Consider the following 23334-nt stretch of genomic DNA (forward strand, 5'->3'; position numbering starts at 1 on the left):
CATACTTATAGCGCCGCCTACAGGTCAAGCAGGAAGTCATCATAACTCCTACATACATTATCCGACTTACTCAACATTTCTCAAGCTTCATCAAGGTACCGTCCTGAACACATCTATGCATCGGTATTGAGTCACACTTAGAGCGCCACCTACTGGTGACAGGAAGTTTCTCTCAGTACTGGACACCGAAAAGCACAGCCTTTAACGGCACCGCACCCCGACACGCGTGGGGTGCGAGGGCCCGCTCAATGCTGCTCGCAGCCCTAGTTCTCCTTCTTCTTCTCCTTCTCCTTTACTCCAAACAAATGCCTTTTAGGCGGCCTGAACATCGATGAAAACGGATGAAACTTTGCAGATACGTCAGTCCCGGTGACAAATTTGATAATTCATGGGTGACGGAAATGGGCGTGGCAAAACGGCTCAAGAGCGCCCCCTGGAAAGTTTAAAATGGCGAGCCCCACCTTTCAGTTTGATGTAGGCTAACGAAATTCGGTGGGCATATGTATTTCATCGAGCCACACTTAAATGTCTCTTGGAGCTATACCCAACATGCAACAGGAAGTCCGCCATTTTGCTCTTAATGTGCCATTTTGTCCTTGTTTTGACCATTTCCATGCCTCGTACTTCGACGAACTCCTCCTACAGATTTCATCCGATCAACTTCATATCGGGTCAGCTTCATCTTAAGACCTTTGTGATCAAAAGTTATCAAAAAAATTTAGTTTTCACTAAACACCCTTGCCGTGGCGCCCTGCCAAAGTTTGACATTTCGCCATAAAACACGAAGTCCTCATAACTCCTCCATACATTATCCAATTTGTCCGATATATCTCACGCTTCATGACGGTTCTGTCCTGAACACATCTATGTGTCAGTATTGCGTCATACTTATAGCGCCACCTATTGGTGAAACAGGAAGTCCTCATAACTCCTCCATACATTATCCAATTTGTCCGATATATCTCACGCTTCATGACGGTTCTGTCCTGAACACATCTATGTGTCAGTATTGCGTCATACTTATAGCGCCACCTATTGGTGAAACAGGAAGTCCTCATAACTCCTCCATACATTATCCAATTTGTCCGATATATCTCACGCTTCATGACGGTTCTGTCCTGAACACATCTATGTGTCAGTATTGCGTCATACTTATAGCGCCACCTATTGGTGAAACAGGAAGTCCTCATAACTCCTCCATACATTATCCAATTTGTCCGATATATCTCACGCTTCATGACGGTTCTGTCCTGAACACATCTATGTGTCAGTATTGCGTCATACTTATAGCGCCACCTATTGGTGAAACAGGAAGTCCTCATAACTCTTCCATACATTATCCAATTTGTCCGATATATCTCACGCTTCATGACGGTTCTGTCCTGAACACATCTATGTGTCAGTATTGCGTCATACTTATAGCGCCACCTATTGGTGAAACAGGAAGTCCTCATAACTCCTCCATACATTATCCAATTTGTCCGATATATCTCACGCTTCATGACGGTTCTGTCCTGAACACATCTATGTGTCAGTATTGCGTCATACTTATAGCGCCACCTATTGGTGAAACAGGAAGTCCTCATAACTCCTCCATACATTATCCAATTTGTCCGATATATCTCACGCTTCATGACGGTTCTGTCCTGAACACATCTATGTGTCAGTATTGCGTCATACTTATAGCGCCACCTATTGGTGAAACAGGAAGTCCTCATAACTCCTCCATACATTATCGGATTTGTCCGATATATCTCACGCTTCATGACGGTTCTGTCCTGAACACATCTATGTGTCAGTATTGCGTCATACTTATAGCGCCACCTATTGGTGAAACAGGAAGTCCTCATAACTCCTCCATACATTATCCGATTTGTCCGATATATCTCACGCTTCATGAGGGTTCTGTCCTGAACACATCTATGTGTCAGTATTGCGTCATACTTATAGCGCCACCTATTGGTGAAACAGGAAGTCCTCATAGCTCCAGCATACATCATCCGATTTGCACCAAATTGCTGACGCTTCATGAAGGTCACCTTCTCAACACATCTATGCGTCGCTATTGAGTCACACTTACAGCGCCACCTACTGGTGAAACAGGAAGTCCTCATAACTCCTACATACGTCGTCCGATTTACTCCAAATTGCTCATGCTTGATGAAGGTCGCATCTTGAACACATCTGTAAGTCAGTATTGCGTCATACCTACAGCGCCACCTACTGGTGAAACAGGAAGTCCTTATAACTCCTACATACATTATCCGCTTTACTCCAAATCGCTCACGCTTGATGAAGGTCGCGTCCTGAACACATCTGTAGATCAGTATTGAGTCATACTTATAGCGCCGCCTACAGGTCAAGCAGGAAGTCATCATAACTCCTACATTCATTATCCGATTTACTCAACATTTCTCACGCTTCATCAAGGTACCGTCCTGAACACATCTATGCGTCGGTATTGAGTCACTCTTAGAGCGCCACCTACTGGTGACAGGAAGTTTCTCTCAGTACTGCACACCGAAATAGCACACCCTTTAACGGCGCCACACCCCCACACGCGTGGGGTGCGATGGCCCGCTCACTGCTGCTCGCAGCCCTAGTTATTAGGGCCCGAGCACTGGCGGTGCGAGGCCCTATTGAAACTCGAAGGATTATTATTCTCCTTCTCCTTCTCCTTCTCCTTCTCCTTCTTCTTCTCCCCAAACAAATGCCTTTTTGGCGGCCTAAACATCGATGAAAACGAATGAAACTTTGCAGATACATCAGTCCCGGTGTAAATCGGATATTTCATGGGTGACGGAAATGGGCGTGGCAAAACGGCTCAAGAGCGCCCCCTGGAAAATTTAAAATGGCGAGCCCCACCTTTCAGTTTGATGTAGGCGAACGAAATTCGGTGGGCATATGTATTTCATCGAGCCACACTAAAATGTCTCTTGGAGCTATACCCAACATGCAACAGGAAGTCCGCCATTTTGCTTTTAATGTGCCATTTTGTCCTTGTTTTGACGATTTCCATGCCTCGTACTTCGACGAACTCCTCCTAGAGATTTCATCCGATCAACTTCATATCGGGTCGGCTTCATCTTAAGACCTTTGTGATCAAAAGTTATCAAAAAAATTGAGTTTTCACCACACACCCTTGCCGTGGCGCCCCGCTAAAGTTTGACATTTCGCCATAAAACACGAAGTCCTCATAACTCCTCCATACATTATCCAATTTGTCCGATATATCTCACGCTTCATGACGGTCCTGTCCTGAACACATCTATGTGTCAGTATTGCGTCATACTTATAGCGCCACCTATTGGTGAAACAGGAAGTCCTCATAACTCCTCCATACATTATCCAATTTGTCCCATATATCTCACGCTTCATGACGGTTCTGTCCTGAACACATCTATGTGTCAGTATTGCGTCATACTTATAGCGCCACCTATTGGTGAAACAGGAAGTCCTCATAACTCCTCCATACATTATCTGATTTGTCCGATATGTCTCACGCTTCATGACAGTTCTGTCCTGAACACATCTATGTGTCAGTATTGTGTCATACTTATAGCGCCACCTATTGGTGGAACAGGAAGTCCTCATAACTCCTACATACGTGATCCAATTTGCTCAACATTTCTCACGCTTCATCAAGGTACCGTCCTGAACACATCTATGCTTCGGTATTGAGTCACGCTTAGAGCGCCACCTACTGGTGACAGAAAGTTTCTCTCAGTACTGCACACCGAAATAGCACACCCTTTAACGGCGCCACACCCCGACACGCATGGGGTGCGAGGGCCCGCTCACTGCTGCTCGCAGCCCTAGTTAGGGCCCGAGCACTGGCGGTGCGAGACCCTATTGAAACTCGAAGGATTATTGGGGGCCAAGCAGCGCAGCTGCGCAGGCACCCATTAAGTTTCTACCTTTTCTCTTTCTTTATTATTATTATTATTCCTCTGCCATTGTAGTCTATGGCAGCCCATAGAAGCTTATGGTAGAAAGTTATGAAAAATGGCACACTCATTCGGGACAGTGCCCTGACCCTCCTCACCAAGTCTCATGTCCACACCTCACCCTCTCTAGCGCCACCAACGTGTCAAAGTTGGAGGTGCATTTATGCATGCAGCTTTTCTTCAGCAAGTCCAATTTTCAAACTTCAGGTGTCCTTCAATTCCTTGGCTCAAGCCGGATTCAACGCACTCTAAGACGTCATTGTGGCCATCTTGGCTCCTCCGCCATTTTGAATGATATGCAAAACCCTTAAAATGTATCTCCTCCTAGGAACTTTCACCAATCTGCACGGACATCAGTGGATGTCATCTGTACACCAATGTCTACAAAGGATGTACAGGGATTTTTGATTATCCATTGCGTTCGCTCGTGACAGCCAATCAAAATTGGCAGAAAAGCTGCAAAACAGGAACAGGGATCATATCTCAGTAATGTTTTAATCCATCAAAACCACATTTGGCACACTCATCCGGGACATATCCATGACATCTGTCACCAAGCCTCATGTTGACATCTAGTGCACTCTAGCGCCACCAGCATGTCAAAGTTGGAGTTGCGTTTATGCCAGTAACTTTTGAACTCTATGTCCAATCTTCAAAATTATGGTAGCAATGGATTCCCTGGCTCATGCTCAGTTCAAAACACCCCATGGTTTCATTATTACTTCATTTGTTTGATTGCAGAATGAAAGGAACACTTTTTGTCTTCTGCACAATTTCACCAGTTTCAGAGTGGTGAAAGGCGCATTTTGGAAAAAGTCACACATTTTCTAAACTGCCATCCCTCTTCCAATTCTCACAGCTCATACACATTTTATATATCAAAACGTTCACACGACTCTTGGGATTCATAAAATCAAAAAAGCTAAGCTCTTCGATGTATATTTTTCACTCTGTGACAGTTCGAATAATGACCCCCCCCCCTCCATTGAAATCAATGGAGCCACACTCTAGAAAATCTCTCTTCGCTCTAGAATCTCTAACTGTTTCTAACTCTTCACCTCTCCTACACTTCTGAAGACCAAAGGACATTTTATACATGGAAATGTTCGCGTGATTGTCTGGATTCTGAAGAAGTAAATAGTTGAGCTATGCTATGTATACTTTTCGCTGTGTGCCAATTTAAACAAAGACACCCCCCCCTCTCACTCTACCGAGAGGAAGCAACCCTACCAGGTGACATTCATTAAGTGCTCAGGACTCACTCTACCAAGAGGAAGCAGAAGCTGACATTATCCACTCAAATCTGCGACGCACTTTGTAAGATCCGTCGTGGCATAGCGGGTAGCGCGTCAGTCTTGCAAGCAGCGAGTTCAGGGTTCGATTCCCGTTCATCCAAAGTGCATTCTTATAATTATTGTAATTATGCTGCTGTGGAAGTCAATGGCAGACAACAGAATCATTGTCGGTCGCTCCTGCCAGTTAAAAGTTGTGAAATTTGGCTCACAGACCAGGGACTCGTGTGCCTATTGTTTAGAGTAAGTAATATGTGTGTATTACAAATGTTTGCCATGTGGGGGAGGCATCTTACAGTACGGTACATCATATTCATGGGTTTTGTTGTAGAGACGATTATCCAGACAAGCACATACAGTAGAGACAATCACATAGACAAGCTCATACAGTAAAGATAATCACATAGACAATTGCATACAGTAGAGAAAATCAGACGGAAGCACATACAGTAGACAATCACAGACATACAGTACAGCAGAGAACATAACATACAATAGACACAATTACATAGACACAAGCACATACAGTACAGACAATCACATATAGTACAATAATGCGCTCCTCTTGTGTAAAATGCAGCAGACGGAACTTGGTTGCGTATTGTTTGCCATGTTCATGGCCGTGTACAAATAGTCAAAGTGGGTAAAGGAAATGCAGTGAGTGGGTGTAGACTTCTGTGGAGTAGGGGAAGGTTTTGAAGATTCCGTCAGTCTAGCCTTGTACTTGCACCATTATGTTTCTACCTTTTCTTATTATCATCCTTTTTTTTTTCTTTATTATACTCTTCTGCCATTGGAGTCTATGGCAGCCCATAGAACCGTATGGTAGAAAGTTATGAAATTTGGCACACTGATTCGGGACAGTCCCATGACCCCTCTCACCAAGACCCATGTCCTCAGCTCCTACACTCTAGCGCCACCAACATGTCAAAGTTGCCAATGCATTTATGCACGCCACTTTTGAACCGTTAGTCCAATTTTCAAAATCAAGGTGCTATATGATTCCTTGGCTCAAGCCGAGTTAAACAAACCCTATTACGTCTTGCATACTATATTGAATTGTCTGCCATTTTGGATTTAGTGAAAAACACAATATGTAGACTAATCCTAGTCTACAAAGGTTCAATATGATTTTTTCTAATTTTCCAATGCGTTCGCTTGTGACAGCCAATTGCATTTGGCGACAATGCCGCTAAACAGGAGTTGTATCAGAAATGCTTTAATAGCATTTAATTCAGGGCCCTTGCACCCTCTGGCCTTTCCAGCTGACATTAAGTGCTCAGGACTCAGGCTCAAGTGTGAAGGGGCGGAAGGGTGGTTTGCACACTCAGATTGGGATTCAGCTAATGTATCAAAACCACATTTGGCACACTGGTTATGGATCCCCTGTCATCAAGTCACATGTTGACAGCTTGAGAATTAGTTACCATTCATGTCGTTTTAATCTAATATATTTTTATACACTTGCCTTTTTATATAATAGCCTTGTTCTATTAAAGCTGTAAATGGAATGCATGCATTCTGCAATCATACACACTATCTCAAACAGAAATACCATTAAAGTTATTAAAGTCGAAATTCCTTTATAAACACAGAAATAACTGTACTTAAACATGACTGTTACAACAGCAACTATATCACACATACATCAATTATACATAGCCTACAGTATAATATCTCTACCCAAGGCCTTCTACAGAAATGCACACTTTTAAAAATGGGCCTCCATAACCTTAAATGAGTAGATGGCTGCCTCTGCTGCTTAGGGGCCTTTGCAAAAGAGGCCTTTCTATGAGGCCTGTAGTGTTGTGGGTGGGCTTCGGCAAGCCCTGCAACTGGTTGATGGAGTTTGTGGCTGGTGATGGTTGATGAGCATCAGCAATAGCAATAATAATAATATTTTATTTGTAAATACACTTTACATTGAACAAACAAAGTGCTACAGGACAAAACATAAAAAAGCTACAGCAGCTAATGTAAAATTAAAAAAAATATGACAAGACAGGCTACACAGGGCTAGAACTAACACAAACAATCTGACACAATCTAACAAAAATCTTTCATAAAATAAGGTGGGTTTTTAGGCCTTTTTAAAAAGCATCCAGAATCTGTGGCGCCCTCAGATGGTCAGGGATAGCATGGGAGCGGCGGAGCAGAAGGCCCGTCTCCCATTTGGAGCTTGGTCCTCGGGGGCTGGAGGAGGTTGGCCTGTCCCACTGCTGGTGAAACTGAATGAAATTCATCAAGCCCCACTACTGGTATGTGCCACACAAGATCAATGCTTCTTTATGACCGGTAAGCTCAGAAAATTTTAAAACAGACTCATTTGGTGATCAATTCAATTCAAACAACTTTATTAGTCCCACTAGGGGCAATTTATTTAGAGCAGCTTGTTGCACAAAAATCATAAAAACAGATGTTATACAAATGTTACTGTTGGCTGTGTCGTAAACACTTGGAGACAGCTGGCTGTAAGCGACAAGCAGGCAGACTGGAAAAGATGAGCTACCTGCAACAGAGGTCTCTCTAAGAACCTGTTACAGACATGTACAGGGAAGTAATAAGACAAAAGACCAATGCATCTGCACCTTCACACCAGATAAGAATAATTAAAAACAGATTTATTTGTTGATCGACTCTGTTTTCTGGAGACAGCTAGCTGTGAACAACAGGTAGACTGGAACATGTGAGCTATGTGAGTGGTTGTGCCAAGAACCTGTTACAGACATGTATAGAAAAATAATGAGACAAAATGAATGCTTCTTCACAACAGGTAAGCTCAGAATAATTTAAAATAAATGCATTTGTTAATCAACTAATTCACTGTCACCTGGAAACAGCCACGGCTTCTAGTTCTACTTTAACTTATCAATTACCCCCATAATAGGTCTACCTGAGGACTTCTACATAAATGCCCACTGAGAAATTAACTGCCCTCCACAACCCCAAGATAGTATAATTGCCTTTGTTGCAAAAGAGGCCTTTCCATGAGACCTGTAGTGTTGGTGTGGATAGGCTTCGGCAAACCTGGCTGATAGTCCCTATGGGAGGTGATGGCTGATGAACCTGAGAAGACAAGAAATATATTTTTTTTTTTTTAGCATTTTGAGATTGTCTCTCATTGGAAAGTGCATTATTAATATTATGATGAATATTATAGTTATTTACCAGCAGCTTACCAGCTATGAAGAACCAGAGTAGGGGGACGAATGGTAATACACTCCACAGCATTTCTCTCTCTCTTTCGTGTCTTTGAAGCTGGTTGGTTATATGACAGTTTCGCATGTCTTTACACAGTCCTTTGCATTTTTATTGAACACTGTGAGGGTCATTGCTGATTTTTCAGATGAGGTTCCATGCCTTTTTGCTGTTTCTTGCCATATCAGTTGTCTCCAGTAGGGTTTGCCATTTCTGCTGGCGGTGTTCTGATAGGGAGGTCATGAGTCTCTCACCTACTTCGATGGTGCTGTCAGCAAAGGGATCAGATTCGTAGAGCTGTTGGTATTGCTCATATAGTTTGCTGTTGCTGCTTGGAACATCGAGGCCGGCGATGTATTGGGTGCGGCTGCCTCTTGGGATGTTCTTCCGGGCTGCCTGGTGTACTAGTTTGGTGAAGATTTCGTAGTTCTTGGGGTCCGCTGGGAGGTTGCCAATCTTCCCTTCAAGGTCTTCTTGGAAACCAGGCCAGTTTGCTTTCCCAAAGTTGAATCTTCTCCGGAAAGGAATTGTGGCTGGGGTTACTGCGGCATTGACTGTAAGGCCAATGGGGCGGTGTTGGGTTTTTGGCAGTGGCTCCAGTACCAGCTTCTTGCTCAGTCCAGAGATGCTATGGCTGACAAACGCAATATCAGGGTTGTAGCCGGCTTTCCATCGCCCACAGCATTGTAAGGTCTCCTCTACATTCAGGGAAGCAGGAGCAGGGTCGACTACCTTTGTAATAGTTCATTTCAAATCTGTAAGGTAATTAGAGGAGACATGTCCTTCTACAAAAAGTGTACATGCTTTAACATACAGTAGGTGAAGCAAACCAACATAATGCATGTTTAACAAGAATAACATCACTTATAATATATAGTATATATTATAATATAATATATAACTTATAATATATCATATATAGCATGTGTATGTTAGAAAAATAAACACTGTTAAACTATATACTCACAATGTGTTTTGTTGTAGTTCGTTTCACACAGCCAACAGTAACATTTGTATAACGAAAAAAAAACTAGATAAACCAGCAAATTCAACAGAAATGAAAAAGAATAAATAAACAGAATTGTGTAGTGTTATTAAATAAAATATGAATTAAATTAAACCTGCTACGGGGAGCCGTCCAGTCTTATGTTCCTCCCCCCCCCCCCCTGCTTTGCGGACGGAATAGGTTAGAACAAACTTTGAACATTCACAGTAGGTATACTTTACTATTTAATGGTGAATATCTTTAATTGTGAGAGATATTAACAAAGTGATACAAGTACCATGCTATGAAAACTATAATGCTGTAAGTCTGCGCAACAATAACATTGACAAGATTACATTGTGCAATATAGGGCACTCAGAATATAATGGGTATACTTTAATATTCAATGGTGATTATAAAAAATATTACACAAATGAAATAAGTATCGCTTCATGAAAACTGTAGTATGTCTGAACAACTTCAACAATAACATTGTCTGTGCCTTTAATGTACACATGGTCTATGAGAGTACCTTTTTCAGTTGTAGCTGTTTGTACATGTTGAGTATATCCATGGTGTTCCATTACCTGTAAAATTGTACATGATCCAAAGACATCTTCATTAAAGTCTCCCATTATGATTTTCTTCCCTGGATGCTTCTCAAGTTCACAGATTACCTTTAAGAGTTGTTGCCGAAACATGTCAATTTTATAAGAACTAGGCCTGTACAAAACAGCAGCAGTCAAATTTACATGAGGTATTGCAAAATACAACCATTCCAAATTGGATCTTTCTGGAATCACGGTGTTCATGTCAATGTTGTCTGAATAATACAAACCAACTCCACCTCTTTCTTGATGTTTCAATTCTGCAAAAAGTGGCTGAGTGTCGTCATAACAGTTTGCCCTTGGGTTGTGGTTGAAGCAAAATCCTGGAAGTTGTGGTACTTCTTCAGTGTCTACGTTGAGCCATGTCTCTGTTAAGCAAATACAATCAGCTTGCATTAGGGTTTTATGGGCATGAATGTCTTGAATGTGGGCTTTTAGACTTTGTACATTGTGAAGTGCTAGTGTGCAGGTATGGTTAACATTAGAGAAAACAGACTTTTCAAATGAAAACCGAGGCAAGTTTTTCAGGGCCAAGTCTATTTTGTTATTGCAATATATGGTTGACTCTTTGAAGTCTTCAATTATCAATCCAGTGAGAGTTTTCACACGACTCAAAGCAACGTATGCTTGCCCTGCAGTAAAGATCTTCTTGAGTGATACAACAGCTTTTTCAACAGTAAGACCTTGAACCTTGTGTACTGTGCATGCCCATGCAAGTCTCAGTGGAAATTGACGGCGTACTCCACCAGCATATGTGACTTGATCCTCTTCCACTTTGATTAGAGTTAAATGTTCAGAAAACCTCTGATGTGTTTTTGATCTCTGAATCTTGCCAACATTTGGGTTATCAAACTCCACATGAATAGCTGTAGGGAAATCATCCTGTTGTTGACCTTTACTGATGTGCACAACTCTACCAAACGCTCCATTGACAAGGCCATCAGACACATCAATGTTTTTCTTCAACATCACTCTTGCTCCAATACCCAAAGAAACACAATTTGATAAACATGAATTAAACACTTTGCTGTGAAAACCAACCATCTGTTCCATTCTTCCAGTTTTGGGATTTCTGATAAAATCTTGAGCATGTATACTGATTGCGTCTGGGCAGGTCTTTTGCAGCCTCTTAAGGTTATAGTCATCAACTTCTCCATTAGTAGCAAATATGTGGATGTGGTCAGGTTCTTCACCAGTTTCACACCGTTTCAACATCAGAAGATCATTGGCGCTTAGGGGTTCTTTCTTTTTACGAACTCTGTCGGTTCAGCATCTCAGCAAATGTTGCATCTTGTTGTCTAACAACTTTAGTTAGTTCAACAACTTCAAAGTTGCTTTCCCAGAGATTGACTCCTTTGTTATCGGCAAAAAGAGGAGTACCTTTTACAGCTGGTAACTGATAGAAATCGCCCACAGCAACAATGCAAACTTTTCCAAAGGGGGAATAATCACCAGTCTGCTTGATCTGACGTAGTCTACCATGAATGTAGGCCAGAAGGCGGTGGTCAACCATGGACACTTCATCAATGATGAGAATTTGCAAACTGCTCATTTTAGTCCGTAAAGAATGAACCTTCTCATCACCTAGAGGTTGATATGGCAATCTGATATTAGCACCAATGGAGAATGTGTTGTGAATTGTTGCAGCACCAATGTTAAATGCAGCCACACCTGTAGACGCTGTTAAGAGTACAGTGACATCATCAGGGTTTTCAGCAAGCGGAGACAACAGTCGGGAGGCTTCATAATGTATTGCTTTGATCAAATGGCTTTTCCCTGTACCAGCACCACCAGTAACAAATAGGCGAAATGGTTCTGGATTTTGTCCAAGCTGCTTCTGCAAACACCACTTACGGACACTATAGAATATTGCCGACTGCTCTTCATTTAATGAGCGCAGTAAATGCAGTGCATCCTGTCTGGGCATTGACACATGATTTGTTTCAAGAGTGCATGCGGTTTCTGGATTTGCAGTAAGGTCTGGAATAAGTTGCTCATGATCATCCTCATCATGCATAACTTTGTCTTTCATCAGTTCCAAACAATGAAGACGTTCTCTTTCTGTTTCAGGACATATTTGAGCCCAGGCATCTTCTAAATCAATGTCCTGTTCAAGCAATTCTTTAGCTTTGTCTATTTCGTCACTTTCTCTTTCAAAAAGAGATTTATTAACATCAACAATTGACTTCACTGTTTGGAGATCATTGACACATTTCACTGCGCCATTCTCATAGAAATGCTCAAATGTATCAAAGTGGGCTGGCTTGAGCTGATGGTCATCATAATATGGCAAAAACAGTTGTAGCAAGGAATGAAAGTACTGCTCTGGGTTTCTTGTTGGAGAAAATCTGGGATACCTTACAACAGCAGGTTCAGTTCGAGTCCTTTTTTGGATAAAACCACAGTCGTTGTCTAGTTTTATGACACATTCTGAAGACTCTTTCTTTGGTGACACCATTGACCTTGAGAGTACTCTGTATTCAGAACAAAAACTGGCAAGGCATAGAATTTCGAATTGCTCCGTCTTGGGTCTGTTCTTATATCTCTCAACCACATTGGTCATCCACAAACTGCTGTCATCATGAGACCTTTTATGTTCAGCTTTACCTTGGAGTAGGTGCAAAGGCAAACTCATTCTTACAGGGTTTTCTCCAATGGGAATAAACTGTACTTGACGAGAGCATTCCTTCAAGTGCATGTGTGTTAACCGATACACTGCTTCTTGAGCTGAAACTTCTCTGTTGTGCAGGTATATGCTTCCAAGCTTTTTAAATGCTCCTTTTGCATCAAGGTTCCCATTCATGGCCTCATTCTGTGCACGTTGCAACAACAATCCCATTTCTTGTTCAGATTTTGTGATATATGTCAGTATATAAACCACTACCGAAAAAGCATCCGTCACATATTGGATATCCATATTGCCTTGCCATGCATGCAGTAAGTCTCTGTTATACTGATTTACCCAAATGTCTTTTGGATTTCGTTTAAGGACAACGCTTTTCTTTTTGGAACATGTATTATATGCTCTTTCAAACAATCCTTGATCTATCCCAAGAGATTCAAAAAATGCCTCAGTCGAATCAAAATTCATGTCAGGGATCTTCAATGCACTTTTGACTTTCTTCATAATTGCACTTGCATTTTTAGTTTTGTCTTTGCCATTCAAGTCATCCGAGTTGCCTCCTCTTGTGATAAAAGTACGGCTCGATGGTGGTCGTGGGAAATTAAATCGACAGACTGTGTTTTTCTTACGGCATGTTTTGGAATGTCTTGTACTGTGCTTTTGCACGCTGTTCACAGTCTCATAAAGCTCTGCGTCAGTTTGAGGTGGAGTCTCACAAGTAATGTATGTGTCTATGAAATGTGTTACTTCGGCATCCTCTTCTTTATCAATCTTAGGAGCGTTTTCAATCCAAAAAAGACAGTGTACATGAGGAGATCCACGCTGTTGAAATTCAATCCGATAAAAGTAATCCTTGACCTTCCCTATGGGCTGAGCTTGAGACATGATTACATTACGCAAAAAAGAATGCCATCTGTGATCAAACATTCTTGCTGCCGTGACAGGATTACGGCGTAGAAGTCCACATTTTTCAGACCAATCAAGGTTATCCACATCAATTTGTTGTCCTTCTAGTCTTGCCATAGTGTTCAGCATTTCAGGCCATCTCAAGTCAGCAGAGCTAAAAGATGCAAAGAAAGTGGGTATGGACAGTGGTCGTATCATGGCAAACAAATCTTTCTGTGCTGACATCCAGTATGGAGGTGTCCCACGAATTCCTCGTAAAAACTTGTATCCTTCATTAGTGTGTAATATTTTACGAAGAGACTCAAGAGTTTAACAACATGTCTGGTGTTATTTCTTTCAAAGAACTATTGCCACCACCTTTGCGTAATGCAATGGAAACACTACACACAACTTGATACACCTCTGAAATGTATTGTGCATAAAATATAAAGTCTGTGTTTCGTGCAAAACGACCATCTGCATTGAGTAGGCGTGTATTCAGGTATCGTGCCAGAGTTATTTTTACCTCTCTCTTATCATGGAAGGTAGGTCCGCCAGTTGGATACAAAACAGGGAAAGATTTTGCTTCATTGGTTATATCTGACAGCAACCTAACTGGACTGTTGCCTTCACCAGGTGCCACATTGACTATGTCTTGAAAATTCTGATCAATTATCTCAGAACCCAGATCAACTGGTTGTAATGACGTATCTGACAAAAGCCCATTCTGATCTTTAATATATGTTAAATCTTCCTCTACTTCATCTTCACGGCTGTTTTCATCATCACTCTTTTCAATTGTTTCTTGACACTGTGTTTCATGTTTTATATTTTCCTCATCATGATCAATTCCATCCAGAGAGTTTACCCAATCTTCATTAAACAAGACATCGTCATACCACTTATTGTTTTTCATCAAATACTTAAGTGCATTTCTGACTCGATCAGTATGGACAAACTTATACTCGTAGTGACCTTTAAAAGTCAATTTCCGTTTAAGTTTTACTCTTATCATTTTATCATCACATTCATTTCTTGGAAGAATATTTGTTACATCTGTAGTATTAATTGGAACAGACACACATGGTCCGTGGCAAGCATTCTGACGTCCTCGAGGCAAACACAACAATTTCATGAAGGGAATATGACGTGCAATAAGATGTTGTTCCAAAGAGTTAAGACATTTAAGTTTGGCGGGGATTTCTTCCAAATGCATGTTATTGGTAACACTCTCTTCTGGTAGTTTTCCACAAAGTATTTTTCGATGGCATGTATAACAAATCCATAATTTGTTTGATGGACTAGTAGAGAAATAGCATTCATGTTCGCATTCAGCATCACACACATGTAAATATTGCAATGTTATACATCTGTTAGCAACTGCAGCAATTTGCTCTCCTCTGATTTCATAGCAATGTCTTTTACACTCAACCACCTGTTTCCTGAAGAGTAAACGGTGACAGACAGAGCACACATATTCTGGACCACGGCTGACTTCTTGACGAAAATTAGCAATAGTACAATCTATGTCTTCCTGTCTCTTTTGAGTCTTAAAATAATTCTCACGACTTCTTTGGATTTTATTTAGACGAACATCATTATTTTCATGGTACTTCTTCATGCTGTAGTCACGCATGTCCCTCTGGAACTTTGGATCAGTCTTGTATTTAATTCTAACACGTTCGCACATGTCCCTCTGGAACTTTGGATCAGTCTTGTATTTAATTCTACCACGTTCGCGCATACGTTCGCGCATGTCCCTCTGGAACTTTGGATCAGTCTTGTATTTAATTCTAACACGTTCGCGCATACGTTCGCGCATGTCTCTCTGGAACTTTGGATCAGTCTTGTATTTACTTCGAATACGTTCACGCATGTATCTCTGGAACTTTGGATCAGTCTTGTATTTACTTCGAATACATTCACGCTTACATTCTTGAAAATCTGTGTCTTTGTGATATTTATCTTTAAGATCTTTAAGTTTCTTTTCTCTGTAATCGCTCTTATTCTGGTACCGTTGGCGTTCTCTCTTAGCTTTTACATTGTCTGGTTCATCATTAAGCTTCCTTTTCCGTAATGACCTCATATCACCCTTATCATGACATGTTCCTGCACAAGCATTTCCTGCATCTCCCTGTTTAACACATGTAACAACTTCATAATGATTGCCAGTGTGGTTTAAATAAATACAATTCTCTGTGAGCAAATCTGTAGTAGGCATATGTGCATTCCATCTATCATTAAAAGTCATGATGGTTGTTTTTAATAAGTCAGCTGCAGCAAAAATGTCTATTTCGGTTGCCCATGAGCCACTGTAATATATTCTTGATTTGGTCATGTAGTCCTGCACAGATGTGTACTCATCTCTCAAATATGTTTCAAATTTGGAACTGTTGTCTCGAAGGTGTCGCACGATAGCCCGTCTAATTTTAAGATGCTTCTCTTCGTTTTGGCATATGCTAAAGGACAAACTACGGTAGAAACAGTTTCCATCTGGCTTTATGCTCTTCATCTTACAGGGAGACCCGATGCTATAAACATTTGCAGGTGCAATAACATCAATGTTTGCATTAGGCAGTTCTAAACATGTGCACAGAGCCACCTGATCCTGACCTGTTAATGGTTTAAAAGGTCGCTCATGAATTCTTATATCATTAATAATGACACTGTCCGAATCTGATCCCTTACTTCCTTATGGGTTATTTCTATAGGTTCTGTTATGAATTGTTTGTCTCTCTTTCTTTTTGAAAACTCTGTTGCCTTATCACTGTCGTCTCTCACTTGTTTGTTATAATGGAATGAACGACTCTGGTGAAGCTTCTCTGGTTTAAGCTCAGAACGATTAAGGGGCTTGTGGTTTCTAGGAAAATCATTAGACGCTTTAGGTTCAATATAGTGTCGGCTTTGTGTTTTCCTTGGTGTACTGTGTTTTGTGTTTACATCCCTGCCAATCGTATATACTTCAGAAAAATCAGAATTGTGTTTCGCAGCACCAATACCAAAGTCAGCATCACATACCTTGGCCTTACGTTTTAAAACGTCACTGTAGAGCACTTTACTGCTTGCTTTAGATTCAGTGTTTTTCTCCATTTCCGCCTGAGTACAATGTGATTTTCTGCCGTTTTCAGAAGTTGTTACAATTGTAGTGGACTCGCTGAAAGTATTTCCAACTGCCTGCTGTCCGTACACTTTAGGCTTACCTTTGACAACATTGCTGTAAAGTGGGTTGCTGATCGTTGTAGTCGGTGTGCTTACCATGTAACTGGAAGATGGACCAGATGTTGTACGCACCTCAGCACTGGCATCAGTTATGGTCACTTCAACTCCAGTTATCTCAAACTGTGGTGTTCTTACCCCAAATGACTGTGCCAAGTCCAAAACGTAGCTATAAAGAGATGTAGCAGAGCTAAAATAAGCAACACAACTTGCCTTCTGTAGTTTCTGATTAACATTTCTATTAGCATGTGAATCAATGACCGCAAACCAAGATCCTGCTTTCACAATAGCACATGTATTAGCACAAATGGTTAAGAGGCATGCGTCATTACTCAGCAGTGTCCGTTGTAATGCTACATCAAATGGCATGGCAACATCACGTACCGCATCATCATAATCATCAACTAGAACAAATCCAGCGAAAGAATCAGCAAAGTTAATTGAGAAAACAGAATTCCATAATATGTGTTGCCTTGGTAATTCAGAGACAGCAATGTAACCCCTTTCTTGAACATGGTCGCTTATCTTACCTTCAGCTCTCATTGACTTATACAGATCAGTCCCTTTCACAAGAACATCATCCAAAACTTGAGTCTCCCAAGTCAGCACACTGTTCATCTTGCACTTCAAAATTGCAGTCAGACTGATTGCACCACACTGCTTGTTACGTACATCTTGAAACTGTGGATGACCTTGGTGAAAAGATCCCAATAACACAGACCTCTCTGGAAAATCAACAGATTGAGTTAAAGAGAATGAATCATCAGTAACAACAGGATGTTCTTTTACCACGGTTAGTGTTTCAGTCTGGTAGTGCTTTGGATTCACAAGTTTCACAGGTTTCTTACAGAGGGTCGTACAGAGGGTCGTACAGAGGGTCGTACAGAGGGTCGTACTGGGGGATGCGTTTTCACTCTGTGAGTGCGTTGTTGTTTCACTCTGTGAGTGCGTTGCACTCTGTGAGTGCGTTGTTTCACTCTGTGAGTGCGTTGGGGTTTCACTCTGTGAGTGCGTTGGGGTTTCACTCTGTGAGTGCGTTGGGGTTTCACTCTGTGAGTGCGTTGGGGTTTCACTCTGTGAGTGCGTTGTTTCTAAGTTTTTTTTATGAGGAGTCAGAAAATCCTCAGCCGAGGCACGTGTCTCCACGTGTCTCTTAATGGCAGCTCGTGACTTTTTGCTTCTTTTTGGCATCTGGAAAGAAAACAAACAGTATGCATGAGTGTTCCCCATAGTCTAGGACCTGGCTCAGATATGTATGCCCTTGCCCTATGTATGCCATTTGGGAGAGAATATCTCAACTGTTTTATTATTACCATTTTACAGTAGCAGGCTCTTTTAATTTGTGCATTAATTGTCTAAAATATTTAGCATTGTACATTTATGCAGTTTAAAATTCAACATTAATAAAGCTAGATTTAAAGCTGACATGAGGAGTATTATGTTCTTGGTTATAAAACAGTGGCATGTTTATGCTGTTTCCTTATGCAAGTGTGATGGATATTTACACATTTAACATTTGGAAACCTACATTCAAAGTGGCATTTGACCATCCTACACAATCTAAACTCATTCTTAATCATGCTGCATGAATACCACCAACCAAACTCTGATACAGTGCAACTTAAGCATAATATAGGACATTTTGGTTAAATTGTTGCATGGACCTCAATATTTTACTACAATATTTGAAATTAATCAAAGATGCCTTCCCACACACTTTCCTTTGTATGCTAGCATAGCTGCCATGCGGCCACAAACAACTAGAGAAATAGGCAGCGTGCAAATTGCTGGGGGGGATTTCCCCACCTCTGGTTTTGATATCCCCTCCTCTGATAATTCATTTTTATCGCCGGTGGGGATACGTTTTTATCCCTGCTTCTGGTCAGACTGAATATAGCTACAATTCCTGTGCCCGAAAATAGATGGCGCAATTTAGAAAAACTACACTAGCTATTTCAAAAATATGATTTACAACAGCTAGTTAAACCAGGGCAAGTCATGGCAACTGTCAATCAAGCGCGTACTCTAACAAGAATTAGTCATATTTTGCTGCAAGGATTTTGGGGGATGCCCAAAACGCCAGAGGTCCGTCACCAAAGCAGACTCTTCTGCTAGTGGTAAACATCGGTAAGTGACAGGATGAATATTTTATTATAATACAATTATTGTTATGGGTGATAAGCGGTCAATCGTAGGCATGTAGGCTATTGCTTTTGTTTTGCTATTCTCATCCTCAATATGGCCAAGTCAGCGCAGCACATTGTCGCGGCCATCAATCTCTTTTTCACGAGACCAATACCAATTTATATTTTATCTTGTGTTCCAGGATGAACAATAACAGCTTATGCAAGTGTGATGGATATTTACACATTTAACATTTGCATAACCTACATTCAGGTTTCATATATAAGTCTATATGATCAAGGTAGCCACTGGAGAAACAAACATACTTCGTCTTCTCTCCGTTTTCTAGATGTGAGGGCAGGTGCTGGTCTTATTTATTGAGGACAGGTGTGCCAATTAAAACGATGACACCCCCTCTCACTCAACCGAGAGGAAGCAACCCTACCAGGTGACATTAATTTAGTACTCAAGACTCACTCTACCAAGTGGAAGCAAAAGCTGACATTATCCACTCAAATCTGCAAAGTGCGTTTGCAAGATCTGTCGTGGCATAGCGGGTAGCGCGTCAGTCTCGCAAGCAGCGAGTTCAGGGTTCGATTCCCGTTCATCCAAAGTGCATTTTTATAATTATTGTAATTATGCTGCTGTGGAAGTCAATGGCAGACAACAGAATCATTGTCGGTCGCTCCTGCCAGTTAAAAGTTGTGAAATTTGGCTCACAGACCAGGGACTCGTGTGCCTATTGTTCAGAGTAAGTAATATGTGTGACTTTCGAAATTCTCGGAACCATCCTTGACCCTTGTCAAACATGTCGCCACGTCAGTCTAGCCTTGTACTTGCACCATTATGTTTCTACCTTTTCTTATTATCATCCTCTTTTTTTTTCTTTCTTTCTTTATTATACTCTTCTGCCATTGGAGTCTATAGCAGCCCATAGAACCGTATGGTAGAAAGTTATGAAATTTGGCACACTGATTCGGGACAGTCCCATGACCCCTCTCACCAAGACCCATGTCCTCAGCTCCTACACTCTAGCGCCACCAACATGTCAAAGTTGCCAATGCATTTATGCACGCCACTTTTGAACCGTAAGTCCAATTTTCAAAATCAAGGTGCTATATGATTCCTTGGCTCAAGCCGAGTTAAACAAACCCTATTACGTCTTGCATACTATATTGTATTGTCTGCCATTTTGGATTTAGTGAAAAACACTTAAAATGCTACTCCTCCTACAGATTTTCATTAATCTGCAAAACAAAATAATACACATTATCTGGAGACCAATGTCTACAAAGGAATGATTTGAATTGTTGATATTCCAATGCGTTTGCTTGTGACAGCCAATTGAATTTGGCGACAAAGCCACCAACGGCTGAAATGCCTTGTGGACTAGGGCAATTCTCCTTTGCAAGATCAGGCATAGCACAGTGGATAGGGAGTCGGCCTTGCAAGCAGCAGGTGCAGAGTTCGAATCTCGTTCAACCACATCTTTCGCGTGGTCAGCTTGGCCCCCACAACGCTGCTTGCAGCTTTAATTGGGGGCGAAGCTGCGTAGGCCACCACTAAGTTTCTACCTTTTCTTATTCTTTCTTTCTTTCTTTATTCCTCTGCCATTGTAGTCTATGGCAGCCCATAGAAGCTTATGGTAGAAAGTTATGAAAATTGGCCCACTCATTCGGGACAGTGCCCTGACCCTCCTCACCAAGTCTCATGTCCACCCCTACCCTCTCTAGCGCCACCAACGTGTCAAAGTTGGAGGTGCATTTATGCATGCAGCTTTTCTTCAGCAAGTCCAATTTTCAAACTTCAGGTGTCCTTCAATTCCTTGGCTCAAGCCGGATTCAACGCACTCTATGACGTCATTGTGGCCATCTTGGCTTCTCCGCCATTTTGAATGATGTGCAAAACCCTTAAAATGTATCTCCTCCTAGGAACTTTCACCAATTTGCATGAACATCGGTGGATGTCATCTATACACCAATGTCTACAAAGGATGTACAGGGATTTTTGATTATCCATTGCGTTCGCACGTGACAGCCAATCAAAATTGGCAGAAAAGCTGCAAAACAGGAACTGGGGTCATATCTCAGTAATGTTTTAATCTATCAAAACCACATTTGGCACACTCATTCGGGACATACCCATGACATCTGTCACCAAGCCTCAAGTTGACATCTTGTGCACTCTAGCGCCACCAGCGTGTCAAAGTTGGAGTTGCGTTTATGCCAGTAACTTTTGAGCTGTATGTCCAATCTTCAAAATTATGGTAGCAATGGATTCCCTGGCTCATGCTGAGTTCAAAACACCCCATGGTTTCATTATTACTTCATTTGTTTGATTGCAGAATGAAAGGAACACTTTTTGTCTTCTGCACAATTTCACCAGTTTCAGAGTGGTGAAAGGCGCATTTTGGAAAAAGTCACACATTTTCTAAACTGCCATCCCTCTTCCAATTCTCACAGCTCATACACATTTTACATATCAAAACGTTCACACGACTCTTGGGATTAATAAAATCAAAAAAAGCTAAGCTCTTTGATGTATATTTTTCACTCTGTGACAGTTCGAATAATGACTCCCCCCCCTCCATTGAAATCAATGGAGCCACGCTCTAGAAAATCTCTCTTCGCTCTAGAATCTCTAACTGTTTCTAACTCTTCACCTCTCCTACACGTCTGAAGACCGAAGGACATTTTATACATGGAAATGTTCGCGTGATTGTCTGGATTCTGAAGAAGTAAATAGTTGAGCTATGCTATGTATACTTTTCGCTGTGTGCCAATTTAAACAACGACACCCCCCCTCTCACTCTACTGAGAGGAAGCAACCCTACCAGGTGATATTAATTAAGTCCTCAGGACTCAGACACACGGGGTTAGGGAAGGCTCACATGCCTTGTGGACTAGGGTGGTTCACCTTCGCAACAGCCTGCGTAGCACAGTGGTTAGCGTGTCGGCCTTGCAAGCAGCAGGTACAGAGATCGAATCCCGTTCAACCATGTCTGACTTCCGAAAATCTCGGGCCCATCCTTGACCCTTGTCAAACATGTCACCACGTCAGTCTAGCTGATTCCTTGTCTGCTTGCAGTTAAACAGCTTGGCCCCCACATTCCTGCTTGCAGGTATATTTATTGGGGGCCAAGCAGCGAAGCTGCGAAGGCACCCATTGTTCTTGTACCTTTTCTTATTATTATTCATCTTCCTCTGGCATTGGAGTCTATGGCAGCCCATAGAACCGTATGGTAAAAAGTTGTGAAAATTGGCACACTCATTCATGACAGTCCCCTGAGTCTTTTCATTAAGACCCATGTACACAGCTCGAACCCTCTAGCGCCACCAACATGTCAAAGTTGGAGGTGCGTTTGTGCACACAACTTTTGACCTGTAAGCCCGATTTTCAAAAACAAGGTACCGTTGGATTCCTTGGCTTAAGCCGAGTTCAACGCACCCCATGACATCATTTTCCGCCATATTGGATTTCCCGCCATTTTGGATTTTGTGAAAAACTCTCAAAATGTATCTCCTCCTAGGTTATTTCACCAATCTGCAAGAAACTCGGTTGGCACAATCTATAGACCGATGTCCACAAAAGTCTTACAGGGATTTCTGATTGTCTATTGCGTTCGCTCGCTGCAGCCAATCAAATTTGGCCTCCAAGCCGCCAAACAGGAAGTGTGGTCATATCTCAGCAAATTGTTAATGAATTAAAGCCATATTTGGCACACTAATCGGGGACAGTCCCATGACCTCTGGCAGCAAGTGGCATTGCGACAGCTCAAACCCTCTAGCGCCACCACCATGTCAAAGTTGGAAGTGCGTTAATGCACACAACTTTTGACCTGTGTAACCGATTTTGAAAAATGAGGTACCGTTGGAATCCCTCGCTCATGCCGAGTTCATCGCATCCTATGATGTCATTTTCCACCAATTGGATTTCCCGCCATTTTGTATTTTGTGTAAAACACTTAAAATGTATCTTCTCCTAAGGATTTTCACCAATCTGCATGAAACTGGCTGTACACATTCTTTAGACTAATGTCCACAAAACTCCTAGAGGGATTTTCGATTGTCGAAGGTGTTCGCTCGCTACAGCCAATCGAATTTGGCGTCCAAGCCGCCAAACAGGAAGTGTGGTCAAATCTCAGTAAGGTTTTGATGTATCATAACCACATTAGGCACACTCATCGTGGACGGTCCCGAGACCCCTGTCACCAAGTCTATGTCGACACCTCAAAGTCTCTAGCGCCACCAACCTGTCAAAGTTGGAAGTGCGTATATTCTGAACCGTACGCCCGATTTTCAAAACTGCGGTAGCGATTTGAATAGACTCCTATGACGTGTTTCGCTTGTTGTCTTTGATGCGCTGGTCGCATGTCCTGCTTGGCCCCCACATTGCTGCTTGCAGCTATATTTAGGGGCCAAGCCCCGAAGGGGCGAAGACCCTATTGTAATTGATG

The sequence above is a fragment of the Borostomias antarcticus genome (assembly GCF_949987555.1).
Source record: "Borostomias antarcticus genome assembly, chromosome: 8".
Taxonomy (NCBI): domain Eukaryota; kingdom Metazoa; phylum Chordata; class Actinopteri; order Stomiiformes; family Stomiidae; genus Borostomias; species Borostomias antarcticus.